Below are 25,708 nucleotides of genomic sequence, written 5' to 3' on the forward strand. Positions count from 1 at the left end.
GAGGCAGTATCAGCAGCGGTATATAAACAGCGGGAGACCGGGCAGCGTGGACCTAATTGGAGACGTTATCAGTGGTGGTATTTAAACAACGGGGTACCAGGCAGCACAAACTAATTGCAGGCGGTATCAGCGGCGGCGGTATTTAAATAGCCGGAGACCAGGCAGCACGGACCTAATTGGAGGCGGTATCAGCGGCGGTATTTAAACAGTGCGGGACCAGGCCAAGCACACCTAATTAGAGGCGGTATCGGCGATGATATTTAGCAGCGGGAGACCGGTCAGCACGGACCTAATTGGAGGCAGTTTCTGCGATGGCATTTGAACAATGGGAGACCAGGCAGGGCGGACATAATTGGAGGCAGTATCAGCGGCGGTATTTAAACAGCGGGAGACCAGGCAGCGCGGACCTAATTGGAGGCTGTATCAGAGGCGATATTTAAACAGCAGGAGACCAGGCAGCATGGACCTAATTGGAGGTGGTATCAGCTGCGGTATTTAAACAGTGGGAGACCAGGCAGCACGGACCTAATTGGAGGCGGTATCAGCGGCGGTAGTTAAACAGCGGGAGACAAGGCAGCACGGACCTAATGAGAGGCAGTATCAGCAGCGGTATATAACCAGCGGGAGACCAGGCAGCGTGGACATAATTGGAGGCGGTATCAGTGGTGGTATTTAAACAGCGTGAGACCGGGCAGCACAGACCTAATTGGAGACGTTATCAGTGGTGGTATTTTAATAGCGGGAGACCAGGCAGCACAAAATCATTGGAGGCGGTATCAGCGGCGGCGGTATTTAAATAGCGGGAGACTGGGCTGCACGGACCTAATTGGAGGCGGTATCAGCGGCGGTATTTAAACAGCCAGAGAGCAGGCAGCGCGGTCCTATTTGGAGGTGGTATCAGCGGCGATATTTAAACAGCAGGAGACCGGGCAGCGCGGAACTAATTCAAGGCGGTATCAGAGGCGATATTGAAACAGCAGGAGACCAGGCAGCATGGACCTAATTGGAGGTGGTATCAGCTGCGGTATTTAAACAGCGGGAGACCAGGCAGCACGGACCTGATTGGAGGCGGTATCAGCGGCGGTATTTAAACAGCGGGAGATCAGGCAGCACGGGCCTAATTGGAGATGGTAGCAGCGGCGGTATTTTAACAGCGGGAGACCAGGAAGCACGGACCTAATTGGAGGAGGTACCAGCGGCGGTATTTAAACAGTGGGGGACCAGGCAGCGTGGATCTAATTAGAGGCGGTATCTGTTGTGTCTGTGTCTAATAAGACACAGACTGCAGGAGAACGGTACAACAGGTGTTTACTCAACGTGGCTCACGCTGGAACTGATCTGTACAGATTGCTACTCAGTGCTATATACAGGTGCGGTCACTGCCGGTACTGCAGTATACATGAGCTGTAAAAGATAGTTCCCCCCTTAAAGGTATATACATTACAATTCCTCCCCTTTTAGATTAAGAGTACCATAACACTCATTTAACAATTAAATATCAAACTAATTACAATTAACACTTTTCACATGCAACATTAGCTGAAAATAATCTATTTATATATTCAGTCTTTGGGGAGGCTTCCTGATCCTTTCTGGATAGCGCCTTTCCAAAGTGTCTTGCTCTTGGTGCGGAGGTGATTCTGGCCCCCTGTTGTCGGTTGGTTCATCAGCTTCCGATGCTACTGTTTCTGGGGTAGATGCGACCTGTACGTCGGGTTCATCACCAGGTACGTATGGGCGAGGCATGGGGTTGACTTGTTCCTGTTAATCTAGGATCCTGTCAGCATGGCGTCTCACGATGCTCTCCCCAACGTCCACTGTGTACATTTGTGGGCCCTGCCCTGTGCATATCGTTCCAGGCTGCCATTTTTCTGTTCGGTAGTTGCGGGCCAAGACTGGTTGCCTTACATTGAAGCTCCTTGTTGGCTTCTCATGAATGTGCTGTAATTGCTTACTCTCAACATCTCTTCGTACGTTTGGTCTGAGCAAATCCAGGCGAGATCTTATCCTTCGGTTAAAGAACATCATGGCTGGGGCCTGGTTGGTGACTGCATGTGTCGCATTCCGGTAGGCGAACAGGAAATTGTTCACCTTGTGCTGCAGCGGAATGTTGTCATTGTACATAGTCTTTATTGGCTTCTTAAAGGTTTGTACGAACCACTCAGCCAATCCATTTGTGGCTGGATGTTACGGGGCGGATGTGTAATGCCTTACCCCATTCTTTTTCAAGAACCTCCGGAACTCTTCGGACACAAACTGTGGTCCGTTGTCGGAGCAAATCTGTTCTGGCAAGCCATTCCTGGCAAAAATGGTCCGTAGGACTGCAATAGTTTTCTCCGTGGTGGTGGAGGGCATTTTGATGACCTCAGGCCATTTCGAGTGCGCATCCATGGCTATTAAAAACATTGAGTCCATGAATGGACCAGCAAAATCAATATGCACCCGTTGCCATGGAGATGAGGGCCACTCCCATGGGTGTAGAGGGGCCTGCGGTGGTGCATTTTGGACTTTCTGGCATCCTGAGCAGCTCTTGGTCAGGTCCTCGATTTGTTTATCGATTCCCGGCCACCACACATAAGCCCTGGCTAGGCTTTGCATTTTTACCCCTCCCAGATGACCCTCATGAAGCTCATTGAGCACTCTCTCCCTTAACTTGGATGGAATTACCACTCGGGATCCACACATCAAGGTCCCCCGGCACACTGACAGCTGTTCTCTCCTTGTCGAGAATGCTGGCAACAGTGAGTCGCCATGTGCTGGCCATCCCTTCACCGTCAAATCATATACCCGAGACAGTGTCGGGTCATTTCGGGTTTCCTTTTCGATACAAGCGTTAGTTACCGGTAGTTATTCAACTATAGTCGAATGGAATATTTCAACAGGATCCACTGCTGGTGCTTCCTCCGCAGTAGGCAGTGGCAGGCGTGATAGCCCATCAGCATTTCCATGCTGTTTCGTGCCCTTATATTCAATCTCATAGTGGTGCACCCCTAGAAAAAGTGACCATCTTTGTAGTCATTGCGCAGTCATCACCGGAACGCCCTTCTTCGGATTAAAAATGGAGACAAGAGGCTGGTGATCAGTCAGTAAGGTGAATTTCTGCCCGTGCAGATAGTGACTGAACTTTTTCACTCCCCACACTAGGCTGAGGGCCTCCCTGTCAATCTGGGCGTAGTTACACTCGGCTGAGGTTAGTGATCATGACGCAAAGGCTATTGGCCTCTCTGAGCCGTCCGAGAATTTGTGTGACAGCACCACTCCAATGCCGTAGGGTGATGCATCACATGCCAACTGAATTGGTAATGCCGGGTTGTAATGGGCCAATACCTCTTTCGATGTGATTAGTGTTTTGCTCTTCTGGAAAGCTCGTCTACATTCGTCACTCCACTTCAATGGCACCCCAGTTTGCAGTAGGGTGTTCAGTGGGTGTAGTATTGTAGACAAATTTGGCAAGAACTTATGGTAGTAGTTTACCAGCCCGAGGAACAACCTCAGTTGTGACACATTTTCTGGTGCTGGAGCCTTGACTACTGCCTCAATCTTCTCTGGGGACTTATGTAACCCCTCTTTATCGATAACGTGGCCACAATACGAGATCTGTTTTCTAAAAAAGTCGCATTTGGGGCGGTTAGCTCGGAGCCCATATTCCTGCAATCTAGTGAGCACCTGCTCCACATTGGCAAGGTGATCACTGTCATTTTCGCCCATGCCCAGGATGTCGTCCAAATAACACTGGGTCCCTGGGATCCCTTGCAGGACTTGTTCCATTGCCCTTTGCCAAATAGCCGGAGTTGATGCTACCCCGAATACCAGCCGGTTGTATTGGTAGAGACCTTTATGGGTGTTGATTGTGAGGTATTTTTTTGATGCTTCTTCTACCTCCATTTGCAGATACGACTGGGCCAGATCAATCTTAGTGAAGCATTTCCCTCCAGATAGCCAGGCGAAAATATCTTCAATCCGCGGAAGTGGATATTGTACGGTGTGAAGGACCGGGTTCACTGTTACCTTAAAGTCCCCACAGATGCGAACCTTCCGTGGTTCCCCAGGCGTGCTGCTCAACGACTTCTTCATCACAGGGATGATGGGTGTAGCCCACTCGCTCCAGTCTACCTTGGACAGTACACCTGAACGTTCCAGACTCTCCAGCTCTGCTTCGACGGCTGGGCAGATCGCATAAGGTAGCGGTCTGGCCTTAAAAAATTTTGGGCTTGCCTTTTCTTCAATTTTAATCGTCGCTGTCATGCCTTTTAGTGTTCCGAGTCCTTGCTGGAACACTTCATTCGCGTCAGTTAGGATCTTTGACAGTCGCCCAGATGTGTCGTCGTCATCCTTCTTGTCAGCCACAGTCAGTGCCTGTCTGGAATGCCAATCCAGTTGTATTTTCCGGATCCATTCACGTCCCAGTAATGGTGGTCCTCCATCTTGCAATACATACAGGTCTAGTTTTGGTGTTTCCTTACCGTTATATATAACGGTCACCCTTACTTTTCCTTTGGGGTAGACTTTTTGCCCCGTGTACGTCTTCAAATTAATTTTTGTGTCTCTCAAGGGTATGTGTGAGAATAGCCGCTCGTAGTCCCATCGGTTTATGACTGTTAGGGCTGATCCTGTGTCCAATTCCATCTTTACCTGGACTCCTGCTATCTTGAGAGTGACCCAAATGGTTCGGTGATCCTCCGTTGTGATCACATTATGTATTTTCAGACAACTCAGTTCCCTGCTTTCGGAGTCGTTATCACTCTTTTGTTTGTCTGAACTATTCTCCGTCATCTTATGTACCTTCTTGTACTTTTCTTTGGTAGGTTTCTTATTGCTGGTTTTCTTTCCCGACCTGCAGACTCGTGCTATGTGTCCTACTTTTCCACACTGTCTGCACACTCTGCCTTTGAACCAGCAATCATTCTGGTCGTGTGTTGTTCTGCCGCAGCGATAGCACTTCTCTGTTCCATATGACATTTCGTTTGTGCCATATTCTTGCGGTCTCTGTTGTATCTCTGCAGCGCCCCGTGCTGCTGCTTCATATGATACCGCAATGCTGAAAGCCTTTTCCAGCGTAAGCTCCTTTTCAGATAAAAGCCGTTTCTGGGTTCCTTCACTTTGAAGCCCACACACAAACTTGTCCCTTAAGGTATCTGCCAGTCCCGCTCCAAACTGGCAGTGTTTCGATAGTTTGTGCAGTTCTGTTAAATAATCAGCATTGCTTTCATCCTTATGCTGGTTCCGTTTGTGAAACTTGAATCTTTCTGCTATCAGCAGCGGTGTGGGGTTTAAATGTTCCTGTAGTATCGTTACTATGTCTTCAAAACTATTTTCCATTGGCTTCGTTGGGGTTACTAGATTTCGTAATAAACCATACGTCTTTGCACCCATTAAATTTAACAATACCGATGCTTTCTTGTCATCTGACACCTCATTTGCCTTGCAGTATACCTCCATTCATTCGACATATGTAGTTCAATCTTCGACTTCATTGTCAAATGCGGTGATACTGCCACTCTTCGGCATTTTGGGTGTGGTTTACAATGGCGTCTCCCGCGCTTTGCTTCCTCCCCCGCTGCTGCCAACGCCGCTCCCGGCGGTTCTCGTGGCAATGGCGGCGCCCTGTAGGTTTCGCGCGCTTCTCCTGCGCTGCTGCCAACGCCGCTCTCGGCGGTCCTCGTGGCAATGGCGGCGCCTCGCGGGTTTCTGCGCGTCTCTCTCTCCCTCTCTTCGACGCTGCTTGGCCCCTGAACACCGGCTGCGCCCTGTGCGCTCTGCCCTCTCTCTCTCTCCCCCGTTGACGCTGCTCGGCCCTTTGCTGTGCCGCTCAGTCGGGCTCTAGCCCGCCGCTGTCCGGGAATTGTCTGCGCACTACCTGTTGCCAGCCCATTTCGCTGGACCACCTCGACTGGAAAGCAAAGCCTGGCTCTCGACAGCCTCCCCCGCAATTCTCAAGTCTCTGCTGGATGACTTGGCGGTTGCCCGTGGTCGACGCCCGAGTCTCTGGCCTTGACCTCCAATCCACTGCCCTCCAGGAACGAATCCCCGGGAGGTGATGCAGAGTTGCAGGTAGGTTCGGACTTGCCTTGTCGCCAGTGTTGTGTCTGTGTATAATAAGACACAGGCTGCAGGAGAATGGTACAACAGGAGTTTACTTAACGTGACTAACACTGGAACTGATCTGTACAGATTACTACTCAGTGCTATATACAGGTGTGGTCACTGCCGGTACTGCAGTATACATGAGCTGTAAAAGATAGTTCCCCCCTTAAAGGTATATACATTACAGTATCACCGGCGGTATTTAAACAGCGGTAGACCAGTCAGTGCCGACCTAATTGGAGGCGGTATCAGCGGTGGTATTTAAAGAGCGGGAGCCCGGGCAGCGCAGACCTAATTGGAGGCAGTATTAGCGGCGGTATTTAAACAGCAGGAGACCAGGCAGCGCAGACCTAATTGAAAGCGGTATCAGCGGCGGTATTTAAACAGCGGAGACCAGGCAACGCGGGCCTAATTAGAGGTGGTATCAAAGACAGTACTTAAAGAGCGGGAGACCGGGCAGCGTGGACCTAATTGGAGGCGTTGTCCGCGGCGGTATTTAAACAGCGGGAGACCAGGCAGCGCAGACCTAATTGGAGGCGCTATCAGCGGCGGTATTTAAGCAGCGGAGACCAGGCAGCACGGAGCTAATTGGAGGCGTTATCAGCGGTGGCATTTAAACAGAATGAGACCGCGCAGCGCGAACCTAATCGGAGTCCGTATCAGCGGCGATATTTAAACAGGCAGGAGACCGGGCAGAGCGGACCTAATTGGAGGCGGTATCACCGGCGGTATTTAGTCAGCGGGAGACCAGGTAGCGCGGACCTTATTGGAGGCAGTATCAGCGGCAGTGTTTAAACAGACAGGAGACCAGGCAGAGCGGACCTAATTGGAGGCGGTATCACTGGCGGTATTTAGTCAGCGGGAGACCAGGTAGCGTGAACCTAATTGGAGGCGGTATCAGCGGCAGTGTTTAAACAGGCGGGAGTACGGGCAGAGCGGACCTAATTGGAGGCGGTATCACCAGCGGTATTTAGTCAGCGGGAGACCAGGTAGCGTGGACTTAATTGGAGGCAGTATCAGCGGCAGTGTTTAAACAGGCGGGAGACCGGACAGAGCGGACCTAATTGGAGGCGGTATCAGCGGCAGCGGTATTTGAACAGCAGGAGTCCATGCAGTGCCGCCCTAATTGGAGGCGGTATCAGCGGCGATATTTAAACATCGGGAGTCCAAGCAGCGGAGACCTAACTGAAGATGGTAGCTGCGGCGGTATTTAAACAGCGGGAGACCGGGCAGCGCGGACCTAATTGGAGATGGCATCAATGGCGGTATTTAAACAGCGGCAGAACAGGCTGTGCAGACCTATTTGGAGACTGTATCAGCGGAGCTGTTTAAACGGCGGGAGACCGGGCAGCGCGGACCTAATTGTAGATGGCATCAATGGCGGTATTTAAACAGCGGCAGAACAGGCTGTGCAGACCTATTTGGAGACTGTATCAGCGGAGCTGTTTAAACAGCGGGAGACCGGGCAGCGCGGACCTAATTGGAGATGGCATCAATGGCGGTATTTAAACAGTGGCAGAACAGGCTGTGCAGACCTATTTGGAGACTGTATCAGCGGAGCTGTTTAAACGGCGGGAGACCAGGCAGTGCGGACCTAATTGGAGGCGATATCAACAGCGGCATTTAAACATCGGGAGACCAGGCAGCGCGGATCTAATTGGAGGCATTATCAGCATCGGTATTTAAACAGTGGGGGACCAGGCGGCACGGACGTAATTGGAGACGGTATCAGCAGCGGTATTTAAACAGCGTGGGACCAGGCCGTGCACACCTAATAAGAGGCGGTATCAGGGGCGATATTTAGCAGCGGGAGACCGGTCAGCACGGATCTAATTGGAGGCAGTATCAGCGGCGGCATTTAAACAGCCGGAGTCCGGGCAGCGCCGAACTAATTGGAGGTGGTATCAGCGGCGGTACTTAAACAGCGGGGGACCACGCAGCACGGACCTAATTGGAGGCAGTATCAACGCTGGTATTTAAACAGCGCGGGACCAGGCAGCGCGGACCTAATTGGAGGCAGTATCAGCGGCGATATTTAAACAGCGGGAGACCAGGCAGCGCGGACCTAATTGGAGGCGGTATCAGCGGTGGTATTTAAACAGCGGGAGACCAGGCAGCACGGACCTAATTGGAGGCGATATCAGCAGCTGTATTTAAACAGCGGGAGACAAGGCAGGGCCGTCCTAATTGGAGGTGGTATCAGCGGCGGCGGTATTTAAACACCGAGAGATCAGGCAGCATGGACCTAATTGGAGGTGGTATCGGCAACGGTATTTAAACAGCGGGTGACCAGGCAGCGCGGACCTAATTGGAGGTGGTATCAGCAGCGGTGTATAAACTGTGGGAGACCAGGCAGCATTGGCCTAATTGGAGGTGGTATCAGCGGCGGTATTTAAGCAGCGGGAGACCAGGCAGTGCGGAACTAATTGGAGGCGGTATCAGCGGCGGTATTTAAGCAGCGGAAGACCAGGCAGCATTGGCCGAATTGGAGGCGGTATCAGCGGCGGTAGTTAAGCAGCAGGAGACCAGGCAGCGCGGAACTAATTGGAGGCGGTATCAACAGCGGCATTTAAACATCGGGAGACCAGGCAGCGCGGATCTAATTGGAGGCATTATCAGCATCGGTATTTAAACAGTGGGGGACCAGGCGGCACGGACCTAATTGGAGACGGTATCAGCAGCGGTATTTAAACAGCGTGGGACCAGGCCGTGCACACCTAATAAGAGGCGGTATCGGGGGCGATATTTAGCAGCGGGAGACCGGTCAGCACGGATCTAATTGGAGGCAGTATCAGCGGCGGCATTTAAACAGCCGGAGTCCGGGCAGCGCCGAACTAATTGGAGGTGGTATCAGCGGCGGTACTTAAACAGCGGGGGACCACGCAGCACGGACCTAATTGGAGGCGGTATCAACGCTGGTATTTAAACAGCGCGGGACCAGGCAGCGCGGACCTAATTGGAGGCAGTATCAGCGGCGATATTTAAACAGCGGGAGACCAGGCAGCGCGGACCTAATTGGAGGCGGTATCAGCGGTGGTATTTAAACAGCGGGAGACCAGGCAGCACGGACCTAATTGGAGGCGATATCAGCAGCTGTATTTAAACAGCGGGAGACAAGGCAGGGCCGTCCTAATTGGAGGTGGTATCAGCGGCGGCGGTATTTAAACACCGAGAGATCAGGCAGCATGGACCTAATTGGAGGTGGTATCGGCAACGGTATTTAAACAGCGGGTGACCAGGCAGCGCGGACCTAATTGGAGGTGGTATCAGCAGCGGTGTATAAACTGTGGGAGACCAGGCAGCATTGGCCTAATTGGAGGTGGTATCAGCGGCGGTATTTAAGCAGCGGGAGACCAGACAGTGCGGAACTAATTGGAGGCGGTATCAGCGGCAGTATTTAAGCAGCGGAAGACCAGGCAGCATTGGCCGAATTGGAGGCGGTATCAGCGGCGGTAGTTAAGCAGCAGGAGACCAGGCAGCGCGGAACTAATTGGAGGCGGTATCAGCGGCGGTATTTAAACAGCGGGAGACCAGGCAGCGCGGACCAAATTGCAGGCGGTATCAACGATGGTATTTAAACAGCGGTGACGAGGCAGCGCGGACCTAATTGGATGTGGTATCAGCGGCAGTACTTAAACAGCGGAAGACCAGGCAGCATGGACCTAATTGGAGGTGGTATCAGTGGCGGTATTTAAACAGCAGGAGACCAGGCAGCGCGGACCGAATTGGAGGCGGTATCAGCAATGGTATTTAAACAGTGGGAGATCAGGCAGTGCGGACCTAATTGGAGGCGGTATCAGCGGCGATATTTAAACAGCGGGAGACCAGGCAGCGCGGACCTAATTGGAGGCGGTATTGGCGGCGATATTTACACAGCGGGAGAACAGGCAGAGCGGACCTAATTGGTGGCGGTATCAGTGACGGTATTTAAACAGCGGGAGACCTGGCAGCGCTGGTCCTAATTGGAGGCGGTATCAGCGGCGGTATTTAAACTGCGGGGGACCGGGCAGCGTGGAACTAATTCAAGGCAGTATCAGCGGTGATATTTAAACAGCAGGAAACCAGGCAGCACGGACCTAATTGGAGGTGGTATCAGCTGCAGTATTTAAACAGCGGGAGACCAGGCAGCGTGGACCTAATTGGAGGCGTTATCAGCGGTGGTATGTAAACAGTGGGAGACCAGGCAGCATGGACCTAATTGGAGGCGAGATCAGCGGTGGCGATATTAAAACACCGGGAGACCAGGCAGAGCGGACCTAATCGGAAACAGTATCAGCGGTGGTATTTAAACAGCGGGAGACAAGGCAGCACAGACCTAATTGGAGACGATATCAGCGGTGTTATTTAAACAGCGGGCGACCAGGCAGCTCGGACCTAATTGGAGGCGATATCAGCGATGGAATTTAAACAGCAGGAGACAAGGCAGCACGGACTTATTTGGAGGCGGTATCAGCGGCGACGGTATTTAAACAGCGGGAGACCGGGCAGCGCGGACCTAATTAGAGACGGTATCAGTGGTGGTATTTAATCAGCGGGGGACCAGGCAGCATGAACTAATTGGAGGCGCTATCAGCGGCGGTGCTATTTAAATAGCGGGAGACCCGGCTGCGCGGACCTAATTGGAGGCGATATCAGCGGCGGTGCTTAAACTGCCGGAGACCAGGCAGCGCGGTCCTAATTGGAGGCGGTATCAGTGGGCATATTTAAGCAGCAGGAGACCAGGCAACGTGGACCTAATTGGAGGCGGTATTAGCAGCGGTATTTAAAAAGCGCGGGACCAGGCCATGCGCTCCTAAGTAGAGGCAGCATCGGCGGCGATATTTAGCAGCAGGAGACCGTTCAGCGTGGACCTAATTGGATTCGGTATTAGCGGCAGAATTTAAACAGTGGGGAACCAGGCAGCATGGACCTAATTGGAGGCGGCATCAGCGGCCGTATTTAAACAGCGGGAGACCAGGCAGCACGGACCTAATTGCAGGCGGTATCAGCGGCGATATTTAAATAGCGGGAGACCGGGCAGCACGGACCTAATTGGAGGCGATATCAGCGGCTGTGGTATTTAAATAGCGGGAAACCAGGCAGCGCGGTCCTAATTGGAGGTGTTATCAGTGGCCATATTTAAGCAGCAGAAACCAGGCAGCGTGGAAACTAATTGGAGGCGGTATCCGCGGCGGTATTTAAACAGCACGGGACCAGGCCGTGCGCACCTAATTAGAGGCGGTATCAGCGGCTGCATTTGAACAACGGGAGACCAGGCAGGGCGGACCTAATTTGAGGCGGTATCAGCGGCGGTATTTAAACAGTGGGGGACCATGCAGCACGTACCTAATTGGAGGTGTTATCAACGGCGGTATTTACACAGCGCAGGACCTGGCAGCGCGGACCTAATTGGAAGCGGTATCAGTGGCGATATTTAAACGGCGGGGGACCAGGCAGCGCAGACCTAATTGGAGGCGGTATCAGCGGCGATATTTAAACAGCGGGGGACCAGGCAGCACGGACCTAATTGGATGCAGTATTTCAACAGCGGGAGACCGGGCAGCACGGATCTAATGGGAGGCGATATTAGCAGCGGCGATATTTAAACAGCGGGAGACCAGGCAGCGCGGACCTAATTGGAGGCGGTATCAGCGGCGGTATTGAACAGCGGGAGACCAGGCAGCACGGACCTAATTGGAGGCGGTATGAGCGGCGGTATTTAAGTAGCGGGAGACCAGGCAGTACGGACCTAATTGGATGCGGTATCAGCGGCGGTATTTAAACAGTGGGAGACCAAGCATCATGGACCTAATTGGAGGCGGTATCAGTGACAGTATTTAAACAGCAGGAAACCGGGCAGCACGGATCTAATTGTAGGCGGTATCAGCGACAGTATTTAAACAGCGGGAGAACAGGCAGCGCGGACCTACTTGGAGGCGGTATCAGCGGCGGTATTTAAACAGCGGGAGACCAGGCAGCTTGGAACTAATTGGAGGCGGCATCAGCGGCGGTATTTAAACAGCGGGAGACCAGGCAGCGCGGACCTAATTGGAGACGGTATCAGCGGTGGTATTTAAATAGCGGGAGACCGGGCAGCACGGACCTAATTGGAGGCGATATCCGCGGAGGCGTTATTTAAATAGTGGGAAACTAGGCAGCACGGACCTAATTGGATGCGGTATCTGCAGCGGTATTTCAACAGCGGGAGACTAGGCAGCACTGGACCTAATTGGAGGCGGTATCAGCGGCGGTATTTGAACAGCGGGAGACCAGGCAGCATGGACCTAATTGGAGGCAGTATGAGCGGCGGTATTTAAACAGCGGGAGACCAGGCAGGGACGTCCTAATTGGAGGCAGTATCAGCGGCGATATTTAAACAGCGGGAGACCAGGCAGCACGGACCTAATTGGAGGCGGTATCGGCGGCGATATTTAAACTGCAGGAGAACAGGCAGCGCGGACCTAATTGGAGGCGCTATCAGCGACGGTATTTAAACAGCGGGAGACCAGGCAGCGCTGGTCCTAGTTGGAGGCGGTATCAGCGGCTGTATTTGTACAGTGGGAGACAGGGTAGCGCAAAACTAATTCATGGGGGTATCAGTGGCGATATTTAAACAGCGGGAGACTAGGCAGCACGGACCTAATTGGAGGTGGTATGAGCAGCGGTATTTAAACAGCGGGAGACCAGGCAGCGTGGACCTAATTGGAGACGTTATCAGCAGTGGTATTAAAACAGTGGGAGACCGAGCATCACAAACCTAATTGGAGGCGTTATCAGCGACCGTATTTAAACAGCGGGAAACCGGGCAGCGCGGACCTAATTGGAGAAGGTATCAGTGACAGTATTTAAACAGCGGGAGACCAGGCAGCGTCGACCTAATTGGAGGCGGTATCAGCGGCGGTATTTAAACAGCGGGAGACCAGGCAGCGTGGACCTAATTGGAGACGGTATCAGCGGTGGTATTTTAATAGCGGGAGACCAGGCAGCACGGACCTAATTGGAGGTGGTATGAGCGGCGGTATTTAAATAGCGGGAGACCAGGAAGTACGGACCTAATTGGATGCGGTATCAGCAGCGGCATTTAAACAGCGGGAGACCAGGCAGCATGAACCTAATTGGAGACGTTATCAACGGCGGTATTTAAACAGTGGGAGACCAAGCATCATGGACCTAATTGGACGCGGTATCAGCCACAGTATTTAAACAGCAGGAAACCGGGCAGCACGGACCTAATTGTAGGCGGTATCAGCGACAGTATTTAAACAGCGGGAGAACAGGCAGCGCGGACCTACTTGGAGGCAGTATCAGCGGCGGTATTTAAACAGCGGGAGACGAGGCAGCTTGGACCTAATTGGAGGCGGTATCAGCGGCGATATTTAAACAGCGGGAGACCAGGCAGCGCGGACCTAATTGGAGGCGATATCCGCGGAGGCGTTATTTAAATAGCGGGAAACCAGGCAGCACGGACCTAATTGGATGCGGTATCTGCAGCGGTATTTCAACAGCGGGAGACCAGGCAGCACTGGACCTAATTGGAAGCGGTATCAGCGGCGGTATTTGAACAGCGGGAGACCAGGCAGCATGGACCTAATTGGAGGCAGTATGAGCGGCGGTATTTAAACAGCGGGAGACCAGGCAGGGCCGTCCTAATTGGAGGCAGTATCAGCGGCGATATTTAAACAGCGGGAGACCAGGCAGCGCGGACCTAATTGGAGGCGGTATCGGCGGCGATATTTAAACTGCAGGAGAACAGGCAGCGCGGACCTAATTGGAGGCGCTATCAGCGACGGTATTTAAACAGCGGGAGACCAGGCAGCGCTGGTCCTAATTGGAGGCGGTATCAGCGGCTGTATTTGAACAGCGGGAGACCAGGCAGCATGGTCCTAATTGGAGGCAGTATGAGCGGCGGTATTTAAACAGCGGGAGACCAGGCAGCGCGGACCTAATTGGAGGCGGTATCAGCAACGGTATTTAAACAGCGGGAGACCAGGCAGCACAGATTTAATTGGAGGCAGTATCAGCGGCGGTATTTAAACAGCGGGAGACCAGGCAGGGCCGTCCTAATTGGAGGCAGTATCAGCGGCGATATTTAAACAGCGGGAGACCAGGCAGCACGGACCTAATTGGAGGTGGTATCAGCGGCGGCGGTATTTAAACACCGGGAGACCAGGCAGCGCGGACCTAATTGGAGGCAGTATCGGCGGCGATATTTAAACAGCAGGAGAACAGGCAGCGCGGACCTAATTGGAGGCGCTATCAGCGACGGTATTTAAACAGCGGGAGACCAGGCAGCGCTGGTCCCAATTGGAGGCGGTATCAGCAGCTGTATTTGTACAATGGGAGACAGGGCAGCGCGAAACTAATTCATGGGGGTATCAGTGGCGATATTTAAACAGCCGGAGACTAGGCAGCACGGACCTAATTGGAGGTGGTATGAGCAGTGGTATTTAAGCAGCGGGAGACCAGGCAGCGCGGACCTAATTGGAGGCGGTATCAGCGGCGGTATTGAACAGCGGGAGACCAGGCAGCACGGACCTAATTGGAGGCGGTATGAGCGGCGGTATTTAAGTAGCGGGAGACCAGGCAGTACGGACCTAATTGGATGCGGTATCAGCGGCGGTATTTAAACAGTGGGAGACCAAGCATCATGGACCTAATTGGAGGCGGTATCAGCGACAGTATTTAAACAGCAGGAAACCGGGCAGCACGGATCTAATTGTAGGCGGTATCAGCGACAGTATTTAAACAGCGGGAGAACAGGCAGCGCGGACCTACTTGGAGGCGGTATCAGCGGCGGTATTTAAACAGCGGGAGACCAGGCAGCTTGGAACTAATTGGAGGCGGCATCAGCGGCGGTATTTAAACAGCGGGAGACCAGGCAGCGCGGACCTAATTGGAGACGGTATCAGCGGTGGTATTTAAATAGCGGGAGACCGGGCAGCACGGACCTAATTGGAGGCGATATCCGCGGAGGCGTTATTTAAATAGTGGGAAACTAGGCAGCACGGACCTAATTGGATGCGGTATCTGCAGCGGTATTTCAACAGCGGGAGACTAGGCAGCACTGGACCTAATTGGAGGCGGTATCAGCGGCGGTATTTGAACAGCGGGAGACCAGGCAGCATGGACCTAATTGGAGGCAGTATGAGCGGCGGTATTTAAACAGCGGGAGACCAGGCAGGGACGTCCTAATTGGAGGCAGTATCAGCGGCGATATTTAAACAGCGGGAGACCAGGCAGCGCGGACCTAATTGGAGGCGGTATCGGCGGCGATATTTAAACTGCAGGAGAACAGGCAGCGCGGACCTAATTGGAGGCGCTATCAGCGACGGTATTTAAACAGCGGGAGACCAGGCAGCGCTGGTCCTAGTTGGAGGCGGTATCAGCGGCTGTATTTGTACAGTGGGAGACAGGGTAGCGCAAAACTAATTCATGGGGGTATCAGTGGCGATATTTAAACAGCGGGAGACTAGGCAGCACGGACCTAATTGGAGGTGGTATGAGCAGCGGTATTTAAACAGCGGGAGACCAGGCAGCATGGACCTAATTGGAGACGTTATCAGCAGTGGTATTAAAACAGTGGGAGACCGAGCATCACAAACCTAATTGGAGGCGTTATCAGCGACCGTATTTAAACAGCGGGAAACCGGGCAGCGCGGACCTAATTGGAGAAGGTATCAGTGACAGTATTTAAACAGCGGGAGACCAGGCAGCGTCGACCTAATTGGAGGCGGTATCAGCGGCGGTATTTAAACAGCGGGAGACCAGGCAGCGTGGACCTAATTGGAGACGGTATCAGCGGTGGTATTTTAATAGCGGGAGACCAGGCAGCACGGACCTAATTGGAGGTGGTATGAGCGGCGGTATTTAAATAGCGGGAGACCAGGAAGTACGGACCTAATTGGATGCGGTATCAGCAGCGGCATTTAAACAGCGGGAGACCAGGCAGCATGAACCTAATTGGAGACGTTATCAACGGCGGTATTTAAACAGTGGGAGACCAAGCATCATGGACCTAATTGGACGCGGTATCAGCCACAGTATTTAAACAGCAGGAAACCGGGCAGCACGGACCTAATTGTAGGCGGTATCAGCGACAGTATTTAAACAGCGGGAGAACAGGCAGCGCGGACCTACTTGGAGGCAGTATCAGCGGCGGTATTTAAACAGCGGGAGACGAGGCAGCTTGGACCTAATTGGAGGCGGTATCAGCGGCGATATTTAAACAGCGGGAGACCAGGCAGCGCGGACCTAATTGGAGGCGATATCCGCGGAGGCGTTATTTAAATAGCGGGAAACCAGGCAGCACGGACCTAATTGGATGCGGTATCTGCAGCGGTATTTCAACAGCGGGAGACCAGGCAGCACTGGACCTAATTGGATGCGGTATCAGCGGCGGTATTTGAACAGCGGGAGACCAGGCAGCATGGACCTAATTGGAGGCAGTATGAGCGGCGGTATTTAAACAGCGGGAGACCAGGCAGGGCCGTCCTAATTGGAGGCAGTATCAGCGGCGATATTTAAACAGCGGGAGACCAGGCAGCGCGGACCTAATTGGAGGCGGTATCGGCGGCGATATTTAAACTGCAGGAGAACAGGCAGCGCGGACCTAATTGGAGGCGCTATGAGCGACGGTATTTAAATAGCGGGAGACCAGGCAGCGCTGGTCCTAATTGGAGGCGGTATCAGCGGCTGTATTTGAACAGCGGGAGACCAGGCAGCATGGTCCTAATTGGAGGCAGTATGAGCGGCGGTATTTAAACAGCGGGAGACCAGGCAGCGCGGACCTAATTGGAGGCGGTATCAGCAACGGTATTTAAACAGCGGGAGACCAGGCAGCACAGATTTAATTGGAGGCAGTATCAGCGGCGGTATTTAAACAGCGGGAGACCAGGCAGGGCCGTCCTAATTGGAGGCAGTATCAGCGGCGATATTTAAACAGCGGGAGACCAGGCAGCACGGACCTAATTGGAGGTGGTATCAGCGGCGGCGGTATTTAAACACCGGGAGACCAGGCAGCGCGGACCTAATTGGAGGCAGTATCGGCGGCGATATTTAAACAGCAGGAGAACAGGCAGCGCGGACCTAATTGGAGGCGCTATCAGCGACGGTATTTAAACAGCGGGAGACCAGGCAGCGCTGGTCCCAATTGGAGGCGGTATCAGCAGCTGTATTTGTACAATGGGAGACAGGGCAGCGCAAAACTAATTCATGGGGGTATCAGTGGCGATATTTAAACAGCCGGAGACTAGGCAGCACGGACCTAATTGGAGGTGGTATGAGCAGTGGTATTTAAGCAGCGGGAGACCAGGCAGCGTGGACCTAATTGGAGACGTTATCAGCAGCGGTATTTAAACAGTGGGAGACCGAGCATCACGAACCTAATTGGAGGCGGTATCAGCGACAGTATTTAAACAGCGGGAAACCGGGCAGCGCGGACCTAATTGGAGATGGTATCAGCAACAGTATTTAAACAGCGGGAGAACAGGCAGCGCGGACCTAATTGGAGGCGGTATCAGCGGCGGTATTTAAACAGCGGGAGACCAGGCAGCGTGGACCTAATTGGAGGAGGTATCAGCGGCGGTATTTAAACAGCGGGAGACCAGGCAGCGCGGACCTAATTGAAGACGGTATCAGCGGTGGTATTTAAATAGCGGGAGACCGGGCAGCACGGATCTAATTGGAGGCGATATCAGCGGCGGCGGTATTTAAATAGCGGGAGAACAGGCAGCACGGACCTAATTGGATGCGGTATCAGCAGTGGCATTTCAACAGCGGGAGACCAGGCAGCACGGAACTAATTGGAGGTGGTATGAGCGGCGTTATTTAAACAGCGGGAGACCAGGCAGCGCGGACCTAATTGGAGGCGGTATCAGCGGCGGCGGTGCTTAAACAGCCGGAGACCAGGCAGCGCGGTCCTAATTGGAGGCGGTATCAGTGGCAATATTTAAGCCGGAGGAGACCAAGCAGCGTGGACCTAATTGGAGGCGGTATCAGCTGCGGTATTTAAAAAGCGCGGGACCAGGCCGTGCGCACCTAAATAGAGGCGGTATCGGCGGCGATATTTAGCAGCGGGAGACCGGTCAGCACGGACCTAATTGGATGCGGTATTAGCGGCAGAATTTAAACAGTGGGGAATGAGGCAGCATGGACCGAATTGGAGGCGGTATCAGCGGTGGTATGTAAACAGCGGTGGACCAGGCAGGGCGGACCTAATTGCAGGCGGTATCAACGACGGTATTTAAACAGCAGTGACCAGGCAGCGCGGACCTAATTGCAGGTGGTATCAGCGGCGATATTTAAATAGTGGGACACCATGCAGCACGGTCCTAATTAGAGGCGGTATCAGTGGCCGTATTTAAGCAGCAGAGACCAGGCAGCGTGGACCTAATTGGAGGCGGTATCAGCGGCGGTATTCAAACAGCACGGGACCAGGCTGTGCGCACCTAATTAGAGGCGGTGTCGGCAGCGGCATTTGAACAACGGGAGACCAGGCAGGGCGGACGTAATTGGAGGCGGCATCAGTGTCGGTATTTAAACAGCGGGAGACCAGGCAGCGAGGACGTAATTGGAGGCGGGATCAATGGCGGTATTTAAACAGCGGAAGACCAGGCAGCGCGGACCTAATTGGAGGCGTTATCAACGGCGGTATTTACACAGCGCGGGACATGGCAGCGCGGACCTAATTGGAGGCGGTATCAGCGGCGATATTTAAACAGCGGGGGACAGGCAGCGTAGACCTAATTGGAGGCGGTACCAACGGCGATATTTAAACAGCGGGAGACCAGGCAGTGAGGATGTAATTGGAGGCGGGATCAATGGCGGTATTTAAACAGCGGAAGACCAGGCAGCGCGGACCTAATTGGAGGCGGTATCAGCGGCGATATTTAAACAGCGGGGGACAGGCAGCGCAGACCTAATTGGAGGCAGTATCAGCGGTGGTATTTAAGCAGAAGAAGACCAGGCAGCGCTGATGCTAATTGGAGGGGGTATCAGTGGCGGTATTTGAACAGCGGGAGACCAGGCAGCACGGACCTAATTGGAGGCGGTATGAGCGGCAGTATTTAAACAGCATGGCACCAGGCAGCGCGGATCTAATTGGAGGTGGTATCAGCGGCGATATTTATACAGCGGGAGACCAGGCAGCACTGACCTAATTGGAGGCAGTATCAGCGACGGGATATAAACAGCGGGAGACAAGGCAGCACGGACATAATTGGAGGTGGTATCAGTGGTGGTATTTAAACAGCAGGAGACCGGGCAGCGCGGACCTAATTGGAGGTGGTATCAGTGGTGGTACTTAAACAGCGGGAGACCAGGCAGCGCGGACCCAATTGGAGGTGGTATCAGTGGTGGTATTTAAACAGCGGGAGACCAGGCAGCGCGGACCTAATTGGAGGTGGTATCAGTGGTGGTATTTAAACAGCGGGAGACCAGGCAGCGCTGGACCTAATTGGAGGCGGTATCAGCGGCGTTATTTAAACAGTGGGGGACCGGGCAGCATGGACCTAATTGGAGGCGGTATCAGCGGCGGTATTTAAACAGCGGGAGACCAGGCAGAGCAGACCTAATTGGAGGCGGTATCAATGGCGGCTGTAATTAAACAGTGGGAGACCAGGCAGCACGGACCTAATTGGAGGCGGTATCAGCGGCAGTATTTAAACAGCGAGGGACCAGGCAGCATGGACCTAATTGGAGGCGGTATCAGCGGCGGCGTTATTTGAACAGCAGGAGTCCAGGCAGTGCCGCCCTAATTGGAGGCGGTGTCAGCGGCGGTATTTAAACAGTGGGAGAACAGGCTGTGCAGACCTAATTGAAGGCGGTATCAGCGGAGGTATTTAAACAGCGGGAGACCGGGCAGCATGGACCAAATTGAAGGCGGTATCAGCGGAGGTATTTAAACAGTGGGAGACCAGGCAGTGCGGACCTAATTGGAGACGATATCAGCGGCGGTATTTAACCAGCGGGAGACCAGACAGCGCGGACCTAATTGGAGGCGGTATCAGCGGCAGTATTTAAACGGCAGGAAACCAGGCAGCGCGGATCTAAATGGAGGCAATATCAGCGGCGTTATATAAACAGTGGTAGACCAGGCATCGTGGACCTAAGTGGAGGCGGTATCACCGGCGGTATTTAAACAGCGGGAGACCAGGTTGCACGGACCAAATTGGAGGCAATATCAGCGGCGTTATTTAAACAGCAGGGTCCAGGCAGCATGCACCTAATTGGAGGCGGTTTCAGCGGCGGCGGTATTTAAGCAGCGGAGACCACTCAGCGGAGATCAAATTGGAGGCGATACCAGCGGCGTTATTTAAACAGTGGGGAGTCCAGGCAGCGCGGATCTAATTGGAGGCGGTATCAGCGGCAGTATTTAAACAGTGGGAGACCAGGCATTGTGGACATAATTGGAGGCGGCATCACCGGCGGTATTTAAACAGCGAGAGATCAGGCAGCGCGTACCTAATTGGAGGCGATATTGGCGGCGGTATTTAAACAGCGGGAGACCGGGTAGAGCGGACGTAATTGGAGGCTGTATCAGCGGCGGTTTTTAAACAGCGGGACACTGGGTAGAGCGGACGTAATTGGAGGCTGTATCAGCGGCGGTTTTTAAACAGCGGGAGACCGGGTAGAGCGGACGTAATTGGAGGCTGTATCAGCGGCGGTTTTTAAACAGCGGGATACTGGGTAGTGCGGACCTAATTGGAGGCTGTATCAGCGGCGGTATTTATACAGCGGGAGACCGGGTACAGCGGATCTAATTTGAGGTGGTATCAGCGGCGGTATTTAAACAGCGGGAGATCAGGCAGCGTGGATTTAATTAGAGGCAGTATCAGCTATGGTATTTAAACAGCAGAGGCAAGGCAGCACGGACCTAATTGGAGGCGATATCAGTGGCAGTAATTAAACAGCGGCAGACCAGGCAGCGCGGACCTAATTGAAGGCGATATCGGCGGCGATATTTAAACAGCGGGAGACCGGTCAGCGCGGACCTAATTGGAGGCTGTGTCAGCGGCGGTATTTAAACAGCAGGAGACCGGGCAGCACGGACATAATTGCAGGCGGGATCAGCGGCGGGACTTTCAACAGCGGGAGACAAGGCAGCGCGGACCAAATTCGAGGCGCTATCAGTGGCGGCGGTATTGGAACAGCAGGATACCGGGCAACACGGACCTAATTGGAGGCGGTATCAGCGGCGGTATTTAAACAGCGGGAGACCAGGCAGCGTGATCCTAATTGGAGGCGTTATCAGCGGCGGTATTTAAACAGCAGGAGACCAGGCAGCAAGCACCCTATTGGAGGCAGTATCATCGGCGATATTTAAACAGCGGAGACCGGGCAGCGTGGACCTAATTGGAGGAGGTATCAGCAGCGGTATTTAAACAGTGGGAGACGGTGCAGCATGGACCTAATTAGAGGCGGTATCAGCACCGGTATTTTAATAGTGGGAGACCGGGCAGCGCGGACCTAATTGGGGGGCGGTATCAGCGGCGGTATTTAATCAGTGGGAGACCAGGCAGCACGGACCTAATTGGAGGCAGTATCAGCGGCGGTATTTAACAGCGGGAGACCAGGAAGCCCGGACCTAATTGGAGGCAGTATCAGCGGCGGTATTTAAACAGCGGGAGACCAGGAAGCCCGGACCTAATTGGAGGCAGTATCAGCGGCGGTATTTAAACAGCGGGAGACCAGGAAGCGTGGATCAAATTGGAGGCAGTATCAGCGGCGGTATTTTAACTGCAGGAGACTAGGCAGCATGGACCTAATTGGAGGCGGTATCAGCACCGGTATTTTAATAGCGGGAGACCGGGCAGCGCGGACCTAATTGGATGCGGTATCAGCGGCGGTATTTAAACAGCAGGAGACCAGGCAGAGCGGACGTAATTGAAAGCGGTATCAGCGGTGGTATTTAAACAGCGGGAGACCGGGCAGAGCAGACCTAATTGGAGGCGGTATCAATGACGGTGCTAAAACAGCAGGAGACCAGTCAGCGCTGACCTAATTGGAGGCGGTATCAGCGGCGGTATTTAAACAGCGGAGACCAGGCAGCGCGGACCTAATTGGAGGCGGTATCAATGGCGGTACTTAAAGAGCGGGGGACCGGGCAGCGCGGACCTAATTGGAGGCATTGTCCGCGGCGGTATTTAAACAGCGGGAGACCAGGCAGCGCGGACGTAATTGGAGTCGGTATCAGCGGCGGTATTTAATCAGCGTAGACCGGGCAGCGCGGACCTAATTGGAGGCGCTATCAGCGGCAGTATTTAAACAGTGGAGACCAGGCAGCGCGGACCTAATTGATGGCGGTATCACCAGCGGTATTTAATCAGTGGGAGATCAGGTAGCGCGGACCTAATTGGAGGCAGTATCAGCGGCAGTGTTTAAACAGGCGGGAGACCGAGCAGTGCGGACCTAATTGGAGGCGGTATCAGCGGCGGTATTTAAACAGCAGTAGACCAGGCAGAGCGGGCCTAATTGGAGGCGATATCAATGGCGGCTGTAATTAAATAACGGGAGACCCGGCAGCACGGACCTAATTGGAGGCGGTATCAGCGGCAGTGTTTAAACAGCAAGGGACCAGGCAGCGTGGTCCTAATTGCAGGCGGTATCAGTGGCGGTATTTAATCAGCGGGAGACCAGGCAGCGGCAACCAAATTGGAGGTGCTATTAGCAGCGGAATTTAAACAGTGGGGTACCAGGCAGCGCAGAGCTAATTGCAGGCGGTATCAGCGGCGGAAATTAAACAGCCGTGACCAGGAGCGCGGACCTAATTGGAGACGGTATCAGCGGCGGTATTTAAACAGCTGGAGATCAGGCAGCTCAGTCCTAATTGCAGGCGGTATCAGTGGCCGTATTTAAGCAGCAGAGACCAGGCAGCATGGACCCAATTGGAGGCAGTATTAGCGGCGGTATTTAAACAGTGCGGGACCAGGCCGTGCGCACATAATTAGAGGCGGTATCGGCGCCGATATTTGGCAGCGGGAGACCAGTCAGCGTGGACCTAATTGGAGGCAGTATCAGCGACGGCATTTTGACAACGGGAGATCAGGCAAGGCAGACATAATTGGAGGCAGCATCAGCGTCGGTATTTAAACAGCGGGAGACCAGGCAGCGAGGACCTAATTGGAGGCCGTATCAGCGGCGGTATTTAAACAGCGGGAGCCCGGGCAGCGCCGACCTAATTGGAGGCGATATCAACAGCGGCATTTAAACAGTGGGATACCAGGCAGCACGGGCCTAATTGGAGGCGGTATCAGCGGCAGTATTTAAACAGCCGTGACCAGGCAGCGCGGACCTAATTGGAGACGGTATCAGCGGCGATATTTGAACAGCGGGAGACCAGGCAGCGTGGACCGAATTGCAGGCGGTATCAGTGGCCGTATTTAAGCAGCAGAGACCAGGCAGCGCGGATCTAATTGGAGGCGGTATCAGCGGCGATATTTAAACAGCGGGGGACCAGGCAGCATGGACCTAATTGGAGGTGGTATCAGTGGCGGAATTTAAACAGTGGGATACCAGGCAGCACGGACCTAATTGGAGGCAGTATCAGTGGCGGTATTTAAATAATGAGGAACCAGGCAGCACGGACCTAATTGGACGTGGTATCAGCGGCGGTATTTAAACAGCGGGGAAATAGGCAGCACGGACCTAATTGGATGTGGTATCAGCGGCGGTATTGAATCAGTGGGGAACCAGGCAGCGCGGACCTCATTGGAGGCGGTATCAGCGGCAGTATTTAAACAGTGGGAGACCAGGCAGCACGGACCTAATTGGAGGTGGTATCAGCAGCAGTATTTAAACAGCGGGAGACCAGGCAGCGTCGACCTAATTGGAGGCGGTATCAACAGCGGTATTTAAACAGCGGGAGACCAGGCAGCGCGAACCTAATTGGAGACGGTATCAGCGGTGGTATTTAAATAGTGGGAGACCGGGCAGCACGGATCTAATTGGAGGCGATATCAGCGGCGGTATTTCAACAGCGGGAGACCAGGCAGCGCGAACCTAATTGGAGACGGTATCAGCGGTGGTATTTGAACAGCGGGAGACCAGGCAGCACCGACCTAATTGGAGGCGGTATGAGCGGCGGTAAATAAACAGCGGGAGACCAGGCAGCGCGGACCTAATTGGAGGCGGTATCAGCGGCGATATTTAAACAGCGGGAGACCAGGCAGCGCGGACCTAATTGGAGATGGTATCAGCGGCGATATTTAAACAGCGGGAGACCAGGCAGCACTGATCTAATTGGAGGCAGTATCAGCGACGGAATATAAACAGCGGGAGACAAGGCAGCACGGACCTAATTCGAGGTGGTATCAGTGGTGGTATTTAAACAGCGGGAGACCAGGCAGGGCAGACCTAATTGGAGGTGGTATCAGTGGTTGTATTTAAACAGCGGAGACCAGGCAGCGCCGACCTAATTGGAGGCGGTATCAGCGGCGGTATTTAAATTGCGGGAGACCAGGCAGCGCGGACCTAATTGGAGGCGGTATCAGCGGCAGAGTTTAAACAGGTGAGAGATCAGGCAGAGCGGACTTAATTGGAGACGATATCAATGGCGGCTGTTGTTAAACAGCGGGAGAGCAGGCATGATGGCCCTAATTGGAGGCAGTATCAGCGGCATTATTTAAACAGCAAGGGACCAGGCAGCGTGGTCCTAATTGGAGGCGGTATCAGCGGCGGCGGTATTTGAACAGCAGGAGTCCGGGCAGTGCCGCCCTAATTGGAGGTGGTATCAGCGGCGATATTTAAACAGCGGGAGACCAGGCAGCGCGGACCTAATTGGAGATGGTATCAGCGGCGATATTTAAACAGCGGGAGACCGGGCAGCACGGAACTAATTGAAGGAGGTATCAGCGGAGGTATTTAAACAGTGGGAGACCAGGCAGCGCGGCCCTAATTGGAGGCGATATCAACAGCGGCATTTAAACACCGGGAGACCAGGCAGCGCAGATCTAATTGGAGGCGGTATCAGCGGCGGAATTTAAACAGTGGGACACCAGGCAGCACGGTCCTAATTGGAGGCGGTATCAGCGGCGGTATTTAAATAACGAGGAAACAGGCAGCACGGACCTAATTGGACGTGGTATCAGCGGGGGTATTTAAACAGCGGGGAACCAGGCAGCATGGACCTAATTGGATGTGGTGTCAGTGGCGGTATTTAAACAGCGGGGAAACAGGCAGCGCGGACCTAATTGGAGGCGGTATTAGCAGCGGAATTAAAACAGTGGGGTACCAGGTAACCAGAGCTAATTGCAGCTGGTATCAGCGGCGGTATTTAAACAGCGGTGACCAGGCAGCGCGGAACTAATTGGAGATGGTATCAGCGGTGATATTTAAGCAGCGGGAGACCGGGCAGCACGGACCTAATTGGAGGCGACATCAGCGGCGGCAGTATTTGAACAGCGGGAGACCAGGCATCGCAGACCTAATTGGAGGCGGTATCAGCGGCGGTATTTTAACTGCAGGAGACTAGGCAGCATGGACCTAATTGGAGGCGGTATCAGCACCGGTATTTTAATAGCGGGAGACCGGGCAGCGCGGACCTAATTGGATGCGGTATCAGCGGCGGTATTTAAACAGCAGGAGACCAGGCAGAGCGGACGTAATTGAAAGCGGTATCAGCGGTGGTATTTAAACAGCGGGAGACCGG

The sequence above is a fragment of the Somniosus microcephalus genome, chromosome 8, assembly GCF_052327205.1.
Source record: "Somniosus microcephalus isolate GS21.2 chromosome 8, FLI_Smic_1.0, whole genome shotgun sequence".
NCBI lineage: Eukaryota > Metazoa > Chordata > Chondrichthyes > Squaliformes > Somniosidae > Somniosus > Somniosus microcephalus.